This window comes from Mauremys reevesii, linkage group 14 (assembly GCF_016161935.1).
Source record: "Mauremys reevesii isolate NIE-2019 linkage group 14, ASM1616193v1, whole genome shotgun sequence".
Lineage (NCBI taxonomy): Eukaryota > Metazoa > Chordata > Testudines > Geoemydidae > Mauremys > Mauremys reevesii.
This window is the reverse complement of record NC_052636.1, coordinates 28,114,859-28,126,856: the sequence shown is the minus strand read 5'-3', so window position 1 is coordinate 28,126,856 and position 11,998 is coordinate 28,114,859. Positions and strand designations below refer to the sequence as shown.

Here is an 11,998-nt window from a genome sequence, read left to right as displayed (position 1 = left end):
CATCGACAGCCATTGCCCAGCAAGGGAGCTACAATGCAATGACTCACCTGCATGAGGACACCCCAGGGGAATTGCTCAGACTTGCTTGGAGAGACGCAGTGATGCTCACCTGACTCTGAAGGGGGGTGGGGGGGCAAAGCCATGAGGGAAGAAAGGAAGGAAGGAAGGAAGAAAGGACTTTATCACTTTATTACAAGTGACATGATAAAAGGAGAGACATTTGCCAGGCTTTATCTCTCTCTGCCACCTACATCTACAGACACCCCCACACCAAGGAACTGAAGCGCTGATGAAAGGGGAGAGCCTGGCTGAAAAGCCACCAGCCAGCCTGTGGTGAGAAGCATCTGAGTTTGTAAGGGTACTGAAAGGGTTAAGATCAGCTTAGAATTAAAAGCAATGAGGAGTCCGGTGGCACCTTAAGGACTAACAGATTTATTTGGGCATAAGCGTTCATGGGTAAAAAGCCCACTTCTTCAGATGCATGGAGTGCAAATTGCAGATAGAGGCATAAATATATATTGGAACATGAAGTGACGGGAGTTACCGTACAAGGGGAGAACCAGTGTTGAAGGCTAATTCAGTCAGGGTGGATGTGATCCTCTCCCCATAATTGATGGGGAGGTGTCAATACCAAGAGAGGGAAAATTGCTTTTGGCGTGAGCCAGCTACTCCCAGTCCTTATTCAAGCTCAAATTAATGGTGTTAAGTTTGCAAATCAATTGTAACTCTGCAATTTCTCTTTGAAGTCTGTTTTTGAAGGTTTTTTGAATGGCTACTTTGAATTATTAGGTGTAAATGTGCTATTGACTATACAAGTCCCATAAGGTCTCGTGATTTGGATTCCTGGTTTTTTCACCCCGGTGGCCGGGGTTCAATTCCCAATGTGGGAACAATGGAGAGCTTTTGCTCAGAGGGGAGGCAGGAAATGAAAGGAATGGGAAGGGATCCTGCCAGCAGGGGAGTTGGACAGTGTTGGGAGGGGACCCCAGAAGTGGGGGTGGGGCAGTGGTCTGGGGGGAGATGAGGGAAGGATCCCAGCTCTGTGGGAAGTTGACATTCTGGAGACCACAGCCCGGCAGGGGGTGGGAAGAGTGAGTGTGTCCCTCTAAACTCACCACCAGCAGACTAGGCAGGCTTAGAAGAATTACGTATTTGTTGGTAAATGTCAATTTCTGTGTAAACACATGACCCAATGGCAAAATCTTTCCATCGATAATCATCAAAACTAACAGATGGGCAAAGTAAGAAACGTGTTGCTTGAGAACTTATCCTGTTCTAATCCTCTAGGGTTCCCCTTTTGCCTTAGGCACCACCACGTGGGCATTTCATATCCCTCCTCATTTTCACACAGACACAATTTCCTTTGCACAGATCCATGAACAGCAAAACCTCCCTGTGTCTATTGTCTGAGCAAGGGCATTCGATTCCACTGAAACCTTCTCTCCCGCAATGGCAATGGTCAGACAGAGGGAATGCATCCACCTTCCCCCTGGCAGTGAGATATTCACTCTCCTCTTCATGCTGCTGTTGTTATTCCATGAGTCATCAAGGATGGAATAAAAAGCTGAGTTTCTCCAGGGTGAGGAAAGAAAGGAGCCACCAACGCCCTCAAAAATCTCAGTGCCCAGAGAAAACCTGCCTCTGTTATTGGACTCCCACAGGTGCTGGCAATACAATGGGAAAAGGGACTGTCTGAATTGCCAAGGCAGGGAATGAACAATCTACAGCAACATCATTAACCACAAACACACTCTAATCATGCTCCAGCCAGTAGGGAAATGGGCAGGAATTCTTGCTGTTCAGCCATGGCCACACGTACAGAGCTGCACAGCAGTGAGTGTGCTGGGGAAGCTGGTCTGAGCAAACAATTTGTAATGACCCTTCAGTGAGAACAGAACCAGAGTGTAGAAAGGCCCCTCTGTTAAGTGGTTGTGGCTGAGGCCTTAGGTAGCTGGGCTAGAAAACCACGGGTGTCTTTCTGTGAAGGTTTGATCCTTGCCAGCTAGGCAAGGCTGGTGTGTGGTGTCTCCATGGCTGTACTTTCAGGGTCTGATCACAACAGTGCCACAGGGAGCCAAGCCTAGACATATTCAGAGGCTAAGGCCAGGTCAATGTTTCAAACAGTGAGTCTATGCTGCTGCAGCTCAGTAATGGAGATGCTCTATGCCAGGGTTTCTCAAATGTCCTTTCACTGTAACCTCCTTCTGCCAAAATAACTTAATACGTAGCCCTGGAAAGAGGGACCAAGCACCAAGCCCCCCCACTTGGGCGGGGGAGAGTGCCAAAGACTGAGCCCCAGTGGGGAGAGGGCAAAACCAAAGCCTGAGGGATTCAGCCCTGGGTGGGGGGGCTCAGACTTTTGGCTTCAGCCCCAGGACCCAACAAGTCTAATACCAGCCCCGGTGACCCCATTAAAACAGGGTCACGACCCACTTTGCGGTCCTGACCCACAGCTTGAGAACCACTGCTCCATGCTGAGGGGGGAGAGTTTTCCTGTTGGTGTAGTCAATCCACTTCCCCAGGAGGTGGCAGCTCTGTCATGGGGAGAAGCTATATCAGTGGGGGTGCAAGCTGAGTTACTTACCACATTTAAGAAGTTTAATCAAACCCCATTTTTAAAACCACCTGTGGTCTGGGAATGGCACAGGAGCTCGATGAAGCAGGGTCTGTCCTTCAAAGTCCTGGAGATCACGATTCCATATTCCTGTTGTAATGGGGGTACAGCTCAGGGGTAGAGTGTTTGATTGCAGATCAAGTGATCCTTGGTTGAAACCCAGGTGCCCTCTTAAAAAAAAGAAAAACATTTTCATTTCCATTCTCCATTATGTTCAGGAGCTCCACCATACGAGGATGCTTGAAATGAATGTGAACACTCAACATTTTGCTGTCCAAATGCATAAAAACCTAGCAAACCTGTCCATCAGCTGAAATCAGTTCCAATCCTCTAAGTGTCTAGTTTATGTTTTCATCAATTAAACAAAGGTATCATTCCCTGAAGCAGAGCACAAGTTTGAAATACAGGCAGCATAGAGCCAATATTCATAATGTCAACTACAAAAAAACGATACATATCTAGAGATAGCATCATTATAATGAGCCAATCAGAACCTCTCCATAGACCCCTTCCACGACCACTTCTCTGTAATATTGGCTGCAAATATAGAACAGTGGTCGCAACGGTGAGCTATACAGTTACAGATTATGTCAATAACGTCACAGGAGGTGACACAGCATCAGTGAGACTGATACTGGAATACTGCCTCCAGTTTTGGTGTCCTCGTTTGAAAAAGATGTTGTGAAATTGGAGCTGCGGCAGCAAAGAGCCACCTAATGTTCTGAGGACTGGAAAAAATACCTTCTAGTGAGCTATTGAAAGAGCTCAACCTGTTTAGCTTATCAAAAGAAGATTGAAAGGTGACTTCACTGAAGTGTTGAAGTGCCTTAATGGAGAGATAAGATTGGGTATTAAAGGGCTCTTGAATCGAGCAGAGAAAGGCCTAACAAGAGCCAATGGCTGGAAGGTGAAAAGAGACAAATTCATATTACAACTAAGGCACAAAGATTCAACAGCGAGGATGATTCACCACAGGAACAAGCTACCAAGGAAAGTGGTGGATTCTCCATCTCCTGATGTCATTTAATGAAGACTAGATGCCTTTCTGGAATGTGTTTGCCTCAAAAGTAGCTCTTGTGTCATACAGGAGGCCTGTGATATGCAGGGGGTCAGATTAGATGCTCTAATGGTCTCTTCTGGCCATAAAGTCAACTAATTTCTGAAAAACTGAGTGTAGCATTGGGAGCAGCGTCTGATGTTTCCCTGTCTAGCCGGCTTGCTGCCTAGAACGAATGCTCCTTGAGTGGGGTGATCCACAGGGAGTAGCTCAAACCTCCAAAGTGCCTGGGCAGGGGCAGGACATTGGCCCAGCAAGGGAGGGGTGTGGCAGTGACATCACAAAGGCCTTTTGCAGGACCTCAGACTATTGGTCCAAGGTGGTGGGGAGGTGGTGACCTCACAGAGAGATGCTGACATCAGCCAGGCAGGACAGGGGCGAGGGGCCAGGGAAACCTCAGAGACCCCTGTGGCTTTGCTCCAGCAAGTCTCCTTCTCCAGGTCTCTCTTTGAGGACTGAGAGAGTATTCGGGTTCACGGACGTGAGCGCCAGGAGGAACCTCTTTCGAGTTTTCTCCTTCCCTTTCAGTGATTTTACTAGAAAACAGACGTCCCTGTTTAGAAGGTAAGAGCCTCCTGGAGGTGTGAAACCTGTTCAGTCTGATCCATCTGGTGAGAGTTGAATTCTAGGCATGGAAAACATGAGCTTAAGGAGGCAGAATTTTATTCTGCACCTGTGATTTTGTCCCTTAGAATCACTGGGGACATTGGGGGTTGTCCTTTTTGTTTCACCTCTTGCTCCATCCACTGTCTGATCCCTCTTTTATCTTCGTCTCTTGCTTCCTTTGTCCTTTCTCCTGTTCCCCTCCCAACACCAGGTTTTTTTCTCCTGCTGATAACCGCTCATGTTAACTGATCACTCTCGTTATAGTGTGTATGGCAACACCCATTTTTTTCATGTTCTCTGTGTGTATATATATTTCCTACTGTATTTTTAACTGCATGCATCCGATGAAGTGGGTTTTAGCCCACAAAAGCTTATGCTCAAATACATTTGTTAGTCTTTATGGTGCCACATGTTCTCCTTGTTCTTTTTGCAGATAAATTAATGGAGGTTAAGTGCATTAATGGCTATTAGCCAGGATGGGTAAGGAATGGTGTCCCTAGCCTCTGTTTGTCAGAGGGTAGAGATGGATGGCAGGAGAGAGATCACTTGATCATTACCTGTTAGGTTCAGTCCCTCTGGGGTACCTGGCATTGGCCACTATTGGCAGATAGGATATGGGGATGGATGGACCTTTGGTCTGACCCAGTATGGCCGTTCTTATGTTCTTATGAAGGGAGGGGCAGAGCCCGGGAACAGAGTTTCTGTAGTGTAGTGGTTATCACGTTTGCCTAACATGCAAAAGGTCCCTGGTTCAAAACCAGGCAGAAATATGAGGGCTTAATTTTTCCCAGCTCCTAGTGGCCTGTCCCTGCTGTTGTAGGAGCAGCAGTGATTTCTATGCTCAATAGGTCTGTTATACTTCCCCCATTCCCAATTTTGTCTCCTCTCCCTCTCTGAATGCCTGTGAAGTGGCTTTCCCCCTCCCCCTCCCGCTCCCTCCTGCAATGCTTGTGGGATGAAGGGGCTGGTTGAACAGCTGAAAGAGCAGAAGAGCTCCTAGATAGAGAAGGTGTCTGGGACTCTCATTAGGCAGCGATCACACACCCAGAGCATGGACACTGCCCAAGGTGGAGTGTGACCCACCAGATGCAGCCAAGTCATCTCCAGTCGCAGGCCATGAGGAGCAGGTCCTTAAAAGGGGAAGGGGCCCTGTGCTCAGGAGTCACTCACAAGCTTGTACCTCCAGTGAATGCCCTTCGCCCCGACCGCCTGGCCAGTGGTTCGCTGCATTGCAGTTCATTCTGCCTCGGGAAGACTTACCTTCATCGCACTGTCCATCGCGGCGCTGTGGGACACTTACTTGGCAGAATCCTGTGCCTGCCTCTTGTCTTCCCAGGTATGGCTACTTGCAGCCCAGGAGAAGAAGGATGGTTCTGGTGAAAGAAAGACAAGCAAAGCTCTGGGAGGAAATTTGGGTGTGGGCTCTGCGCTGGGGGTGGGGGTGGGGTGCAGGAGGGGTGGTGCAGCTCCCAATGTGACTGGTACACACAACCCTCCGGCAGCAGCTCCTAGATGAGTGGGGCCAGGGGATCTCCATGTGCTGCTGTCTGCAGGCGCTGCCCCCAGAGCTGCCATTGGCTACAGTTCCTGGCCAATGGGAGCTGCAGAGTTGGTGCTCGGGGCAGGGGCAGCACGTGGAGACACTCCCCCCACCTCAGGGGATGCTGGGACATGCCAGCCACTTCTGGGAGTGGCACGGAGGGACGGATGTAGAGTGGGCAGGGAGCCACCTTAGTGCTGCTGGCATATCTCTGCACACCCGTTGGGGGAGGGGAGCAGAGGCCTCCATGTGCTGCCTGGGGTAGGGGCAGAGCATGGAGCTGCCTCCCCTCCCGGGTCTATTACAGGAGTGGGTGGGTGGGGTCTTTTGGCCTGCAAGGTGCAGCAGGTCGGACTACATGATCACACTGGTCCCTTCTGACCTTAAAGGCTCTGAGTCTAAAAGGGAGAGGGAAGTAAAGGAATTTTTTTTTTAAATAAACCAAGCATTGTAATACCAGGATGACTCCAACTGCTCATTGTATAGTCCCACCCCTTTCTTTCTCCACTGGGTGTTTAATGACCTGTTGGGATTCAGGACACTGATTTTCTCATTCCATTGATAAACTATGACTGAAACTAAACCAATTCCTAGTGGAGGAATCATCACATCATTGCATTGGCTGGGAATTGAACCCAGGTCAACTGCTTGGAAGGCAGCTATGCTCACCACTATACCACCAATGCATCTGGGGAAAGTTTCTGATTTTTCACACTTGGTGTCTGGTCACCTTACTTCTCAGCATGAGGCAAATGTCTCTGTGGTCTCTGCCATTCATCGTGGGGAGTTTCCCCACTGATAACAGTTCTTGCTGGGTTGGGGATGGGAGAGAGAAGAGGCCTTTATTCTGTTTCATTCCTCTCCATTTTCTGTTCCTCCCCGTCCCTTCCAGGGTCCTCCCTTCCATTTCAGACTGTGCAGTGACACCCTCCCTGCACCCAGGACTCTCGAGCCTCTGGAGCAGCACGATCCCATGAGATCCTCAGTGACCAAGGGTCTTTTCCAACTTCCAGGAGACCCAGCTTGAGTCTAAAGGAAGCTCTGTTCCTTCCTGGGGATCCTCTGTCCCTTCATGGAGATCAAGATCATGAAGCCTCTGCCTTGCCTCCTGGGTCTGAATTAATGTCCCATTTCCCACTATCTGCTCGAAAGAAACATGTTTCTAACCCAGGTGAGCGGCGTTAATTCAGCTGGAATCCTTCACCCACATTCCTTAGGAGATACAGACTCTCTGTGACACAGACTGACTGGGGTTCATCCCTGCATGTCCCCAATGGGGAAGGAAAGACACTGAGGGGGAAGGAAGAAGATGGACAGAAGGAGTCAAATGGGGTTAGACCAGAATAGGACATTTTCTGCCTGTTAAAATATACTAGACTCTAATTGCTTAAAACAAAACAAAAACCCACCAGCTTCTGTGTGAACCATCAGTTTTTCACAGAGCAGCCAAAGTGGTGAAGCACAGACACACATAACCACCGACAGCCCAAGTTTGTCTAAGAAGCAACTATACTGGCTCATGCAGGGGGAAATACAGCTGTGGGTGTGAGTTCAGGCCTCACCCAGAGCGTTGGTTTTCATTAGCCACGGAGCTTCCCCCACTTCCTTTGCCCAATTCACATGGAAAGTGCCATAGGAGGGTGATGAGAGTAAATTCTAAACTCTGAAATGCGGAGGTTGGCCCAGAGATTGGGATAAGGGGTTTGAAGAGAAAAAGCTCTAAGAGTATAAAACCAGACAGTCTCCAGGGGCAGGTACGGTACAACGCCTCAACAGGGAGCCATTCGGGGGAGGGGGTTTCACTCCCCCTGTTAAATGTCCTGAGAGGTATTTGAAGATGAAGATAATGCCATGGCTAACAGGTGACTGGCACGTCCTGGGTTAAAGAAAGGGACCTGGGTTAATAGTCTGAAGATTTGCGTTACCGTCACTGTCTGACCCCCCTTCAGTGCGGAGCAGGTGTGTACGTTGCTGGGTGGAACGCACAGACTCCTGCAGAGCAGGGGCAGCTGTTTCCATGGCAGAGAGCCTGGCACTTAGGAGACTTTCTACACTTGCTGTTTTGAAGCAATTCAATAAAATAACAGTGGAGCTACAATGTCTGGTCCAAAATTTCAGCCCCCCTGGTGCAAAAATGCTATTTTAGGATCTAAACAGGAGGCTCCCGGCACAAAGACACCTGACCAGAGAGCTCAGTAGTGGGTGTAAGAGCTGCTGACTCTGAGGGTCCCAGGCTAAATCCACTTGCAGGGGGAAGCGTATTGATTTAATTGATGGCTAATGAGCACCAGCTACCAGGGGAGAAGCCCTGAGAGCTGCTGCCACTCCAGCTGCTGCCACACAGAGGGGAGCCCCAGGGGGCCAGCTGCTGCTCTGGCCATCCCAGACGTGCTGCCAGAGGCCACCAAGCTGTGGCTGCTCCTGCTGCCCTCGGGACCACTGGTCAAGTGGTCTCCAGGGCCAGCCACATTGGCCGCTGCTTGGGCGGCTCCTGGAGCCAGTTGATTGAGTCGCCCTGGAGTCAGCCGCTGTGGCCGCTGCAGAAGTCACGGAGGTTGCAGGAAGTCACAGAATCCATCACTTCCACCACCTCCGTGACAGACACGGAGACAAACCCCTCCCTGCTGTGACTGCAGTTCCTGGAAGGAAAGAGAAGAACAGAAAGTGACGAGAGAAGGAAAGAGAGAGATTCCCTGTCACCTCTCTCCCTGCTGCCTCCCCCCTTGTATTCTGTAACCCCATCTCACTGGGTTCCCTGTGCTGGTGCCATGGGGGGTGACTCTAGAGTTCTGGGGATTTGGGGGGAGGGGAAGGGGGCTCTTCACTTCTCAGCGTTTCACACAAATTTGTCTTTGGGCTGAAATTTCTCCTGTGAGGCCTCTCAGTCAGAGCTGTACCCCACCCCCTTTAGTGGGGGTGTCTGTAAATTGCCGAGCAGGCAGAGAAGTCGCCCATAAAGGGACATATTGATCCGCTGACTGGTTCTGACCTGGGTCCCACGTCCTCTGACACAGGCTCATGTGCAGAACATGGGAGCTCTGGCTTGTCCTAAATGCTGTAGACTGTGAGTTCCTGGGAAAGGGCAGGGGAGAGGGAGCAAGAGGAGAAAGGCAGAGACATTGGAGACGAGGAATTGGGGGGAGAAGAAGGAGAGAACAGAGAGACAATAAATGATTGAAGCAGAATAGGTGTCCCAGCTCAATCTTGCTCATCACAGGTGTTCAGAGAGACAGGTAGTTGCGGGTTTTCCAGTGTCAAGTCTGAACTTGGATTCTAACAATGTGTGTTGAAATATCAAGGGGATCTCCACATACCTGATCTCTTCCCCCCTCCCCTTTTTTAGTATTAATTTTTATTTTGATGTGTTTGGCTTAACCGTGATCGTCTCTTTCCCCACCTGTATTGCAATTTCGGGGTTATGTTTATTGTGCCTCCCTTTTGTTCATGTCATTATAATTATAACAGCAAAGGAATCTGCAGGAACAAAAATTGACTCAAAACTTCATTTCCCCACCATGCTGGAACATCCTACAAACAGCTCACGCAGCTGGAATCATAACACGCAAGGCCAGGGGATGGGAGATGCAGGTTTCCAAGGGTTCTGTCTTTCTCAGATGACACATTCCAGCCCCTTGTGTGCCTCCATCCTGTATGACCTGCTGGACTTTGACACATTTATTGTCTCATTCTATAGATAATGTGATTGTAACACAATGTGACTGAAATTAAACCACTTCCAGATGAGGAAACAACAAAAGAGAAAAGCCATTATTGCATTGGCTGGGAATCAAACCCAGATCAACTGCTTGGAAGACACTTACGCACATCACTATACCAGTGCATCTGGCAGGAGTAGTTTTCCTGCAGGCTCTGTGTGCTGGCAAAGGGGGTGACACGTGACCACAGAGTTAGTGAGCAGGGTGGATGAGCTGGAAGCTGCCTGACAGCTGGAAGCAGAGTTAGGATCCCAGAGTGGCTGAAAGGGGGCAAAGGTGAAAACAGAGCTCACTGGGAGCTGGCCCCACACCAGCCCTGCCCCTAGGAGAGGGGAACTGAAGCTCAACTTCAATCACAGAAAAATCTTCCCTGAGAAGGAAGGGGACAGCTTGTTTTAAAGACCAGGTTTGTGTTTGTTCCTGCTACATACGGAGGGGCTGGGTAGTGCTGATTCCAGCCCCCAGACTCTGTGAGGATAAGGAACAAATTCAGGCTGCCAGTGACCTGCAGGAGGGAGATGAACTTTTGATAGTGACAGATGCCTCGTCCTAAAGGCCTTTGTCTGCCCCCTTCCAGTGACTGTTTGGTACAGGAATGCAGCCCCCCCACTCCTGGGTCTCTCCTGGGGAAATAATGTTTCTGTGCAAAACACCAAAGCTTTTAACAGAAAGGAAGAAAAGGAAATGGCCACATGATGGACATAAGGAATGAAACACAAGATTCTTCTCCCATGTGCATTGACTTTTAACCTTGTTTGTGGTGGTGGTGTATCTGTGTTGGTCCCAGGGGTCCTCTGGGGCGCCAGGCATTGGCCACTTTCGGGAGAGTGGGCTAGATGAACTGGTCTGACTCAGTGTGGCTGTTCTTATGTTCTAACTGCAGGTTATGGAAGAGACGACCTTCCAGGCTACACAGAACTGAAGAAGTGTGCTGGGTTATCTCCACAGCTTGTCTCTTTCACCAACAGAGGTTGGTCCTCTGGAAGATCTTACCCTCACCTGCCTTGTCTCTCTTGGACTCTGAAAAGTGTTTTCTCTCCACTCCCCTTGGAGAGAAGTTAAGTTTCCCTTTGGGCAACTATCAGGCTGAAGCAATTGTATTGACTGTGACACTAGAATTGAAGATTTAATATTATAAATAAATGAGTCTAAACCTGAGGTTCTGGTTTTCACATTGGTTTTTCTAACTCAGTTCCCAATGCTCTTCTAGAAAGGCCTCCAGGCTGCCTGCCCAGCCCAGCAAAAGTGGCCAGGAGAAAGCCCACACTGCTGCTCTTTCAGGTAGTTGAAGGCTGCTATCAAACCCCCCTCACTCCGTCAGTCCCCAGTCTGTGGCAGTGCATGGGATTCTTCCATCCTAAGTGCAGGACTCTGCACTTCTCCTTGTTGAACCTCCTCAGATTTCTTTTGGCCCAATCCTCCAATTTGTCTAGGTCGCTCTGGACCCAAACCCTGTCCTCCAGCGCTTGGATTCTTTACATGCTTTCACAGAGCAAAGAGCACATGTTCCATGATTTCATAGGGCAGAGTTTTGTGCTATTGGGAGCTTTCCCTGTGTGAATTTGACAGGTGGATCAACATAGAGACACATTGTGACCCTTCTCAGGGTGCTGAGGACTGTGAGTCTCCTTGTTGCCACCTGCCACAAGGAAGAGGGAGTTTTGCATTTGCCAGCTGGATGTTAGTGACCAAACTCACCAGCCTGCTGGAACTCAAGGACCCTCCTCTGAGCTACAGCAGCCATCTTAACCCTTGAGTTCCTTCAATGTGTCCCCCTCTGGGGTCCAGCCCGGATCACCAGATACCTGGTGAAATCCCAGATCCTCTCTTCCCCAAGTATCCCAGGTTACTAGTTTTACTGTGGACCATTGCTACTGTATCTCACACAGCACCTGAGTACAGTTATTGAACAAGCAAAAAATTTATTTCACAACGGATAGAGATTTAAACAAACAAACGTGAGTGATGGAAACCAACTGTTACCACTAAACAAAGGCAGAAAGTGATAGAATAGAAAGGCCAGCACAAAAAACAGAGAGAGGAACAATAAGATACTAAAAGGACAATGGTTGGAACTCTCCATTTCTCTCAGTCTTTGGAGTGATGGGTAGTAGAGCTGTAGCAACAGTTGAGGAACCAGGGTAAATTAAATATAAGGTCTGAGCTGCTAGTGAAGCATTTTCCACACTCACGGCATTCCTAGGGGCTCTCTCCTCCGTGGATTGTTTGATGCCTAATAAGGTGCGAACTGCGATTGAAGGTTTTCCCGCACTCAGTGCATTCATAGGGCCTGTCCCTTATGTGGATTCTCTGATGTCTAGAAAGGACTGATCTTTGAGTGAAGCTTTTCCCACACTCACGGCATTCGTAGGGCCTCTCTCCTCTGTGGATTGTTTGATGCCTAATAAGGTGCGAACTGCGATTGAAGGTTTTCCCACACGCACTGCATTCATAGGGCCTGTCCC

General features: G+C 49.2%; 2 non-coding genes across 2 annotated transcripts; one reads left to right on the top strand and one right to left on the bottom strand.

Moving 5' to 3' along the window:
* The first annotated feature begins 4,974 nt into the window (after nucleotides 1–4,974).
* TRNAV-AAC lies at nucleotides 4,975–5,047 on the top strand. The gene has a single exon. It is a non-coding gene; the product is annotated as a tRNA-Val (tRNA).
* Nucleotides 5,048–6,431: 1,384 nt separating this feature from the next.
* TRNAG-UCC lies at nucleotides 6,432–6,503 on the bottom strand. Its single transcript has one exon. It is a non-coding gene; the product is annotated as a tRNA-Gly (tRNA).
* Nucleotides 6,504–11,998: the final 5,495 nt, after the last annotated feature.